This window comes from Delphinus delphis, chromosome X, assembly GCF_949987515.2.
Source record: "Delphinus delphis chromosome X, mDelDel1.2, whole genome shotgun sequence".
In the NCBI taxonomy this organism is placed as follows: Eukaryota; Metazoa; Chordata; class Mammalia; order Artiodactyla; family Delphinidae; genus Delphinus; species Delphinus delphis.
The window spans coordinates 100,434,729-100,436,740 of NC_082704.1; the positions used below are offsets into that span (position 1 = coordinate 100,434,729).

Here is a 2,012-nt window from a genome sequence, read left to right on the forward strand (position 1 = left end):
TATCATGAATGGATGTTTAGTTTTATCAAATGCTTTTTCTGCATCTATTGAGATGATTGTGTGGCTTTTGTCTTTTGTTGATGTAGTGTATCACATTGATTTATTTGCATATGTTGAATCATCCTTGTGACCCTAGGATGAATTCAACTTGATCATGGTGTATGATCTTTTTTAACTGTTGTTGGGTTCAGTTTGCTAATATTTTGTTGAGAATTTTTACATCTATAGTCATCAAAGATATTGGCCTGAAATTTTCTTTTTTGGTGCTGTATTTGTTTTGTTTTGTTTTTAAACAAGCTCTGGACAGTTTTATTAAAGAAAAATTGTGCATGACTTACTATTCACCAGTCTTTTCTGGCATGCTTCTAATGATATCAGAATCACCTGGATCAATGATAGCCAGTGTGCATACTCTGTAGTATTTTCCACATTCTGTGCCCAATGTTACTGCCACTGTGGTGATGGACACCAGTTTTGGCCAACATAGCATAATACTCTATTTCAGATTCCTCAAGGCTGGGAAGTTGTTGGCGAGGGTGACAAGTTGTGCTTTGCCTTGTCTGATCATTTTCAGAGTCTGCTTCTACCCCAGCAGGTACTTTCCACTTTTCATAATGAGTTGCAGCCTAGAGCTGATTGACTCCAGTGACTTTTTCATCTTCTTCGTGGCCACCATCTTCCTGCCTTAGGTGCAGAACTCCCCCAACCAAGTGGAGCCGCCAAGATGGCTAGGGAGCAAGAAAGGTGTCTGGTTTTGAAAACAGGGTGATGGTGGCTTCACAGAATACTTTGGGAGTGTTCCTGCCTCTTCAATCTTTTGGGAGAGTTTGAGAAGAATTGGTATAAGTTCTTCTTTGTATGTTTGGTAGAACTGCCCAGTGAAGCCTATGGTCCTGGACTCTTGTTTGCAGGGAGGTGTTTTTTGTTTTTGTTTTTTTAAATTATTACAGATTCTATTTCATTTCTAGTGATCAGTCTGTTCCAATTATCTATTTCTTCTTGGTTCAGTTTTGGTGGGCTGTATGTTTCTAGAAACTTGTCCATTTCTTCTAGGTTGTCCAACTTGTTGGCATATAATTGTTCATAGTATTAGCTTATGTTCTTCTGTATTTCTAGAGTGTCAGTAGTTATTTCTCACCTTTCATTTCTTATTTTGTTTATCTGAGTCATCTCTTCTTGGTGAGCCTGGCCAGAGATTTGTTGATTTACCCTTTGGTTCACCCTTTGAAAGAACCAGCTCTTGATTTTATTGATTTTCTATTGTTTTTCAGTCTCTATTTCCTGATCTGTATTGTTTCCTTCCTTCTACTGACTTTAGGTTTCGTTTGTTCTTCTTTTACTAATTCTTTGAGGTGGTAGGTTAGGTTGTCTGAGATTTTTCTTGTTTTTGAGAAAGGCATGTATTGCTATGAACTTCCCTCTAAGGACTACTTTTGGTGCCTCCCATAGATTTTGTGTGGTTGTGTTTTCATTGTCATTTGTCTCAAGGTATTTTTTAATTTCCTCTTTGATTTCATCATTGAGCCATTTGTTTTTTAGTAGCGTGTTGTTTAGTCTCCACATAATCTTTTTTTTTTCTCATTTCTCTTTCTGTGGTTGATTTCTAGTTTCATGCCTTTGTGTTCAGAAAAGATGCTTGAAATAATTTCTATCCTCTTAAATTTGTTGAGGCTTGTTTTGTGCCCTAGAACATGGTCTATCCTAGAGAATGTTCCAATTGCACTTGAAAAGAATGTGTATTTTGGTTTTTTTTGCTTTTTTTTTTTTCCTGGATGTAACATCCTAAAAATATCAATTAAGTCCAACTGTTCTACTGTGTCATTCAGATTGTTGCCTTATTGAGTTTCTGTCTGTAAGATCTGTCCATTGATGTGAATGGGGTGTTAAAGTCCCCTACTTTTATTGTATTCCCATCAATTTCTCCTTTTATGTCTGTTAGTATTCGTTTTATGTATTCAGGTGCTCCTATATTGGGTGCATATATGTTAACAAGTATAATATCCTCCTCTTGT

At 36.5% G+C, this 2,012-nt stretch overlaps 1 pseudogene; it reads right to left on the reverse strand.

Annotated features, from left to right (window-relative positions):
• Positions 1 to 291: 291 nt before the first annotated feature.
• Positions 292 to 676, reverse strand: LOC132418380 (large ribosomal subunit protein eL30 pseudogene; annotated as a pseudogene).
• Between the last annotated feature and the right edge of the window lie 1,336 nt (positions 677 to 2,012).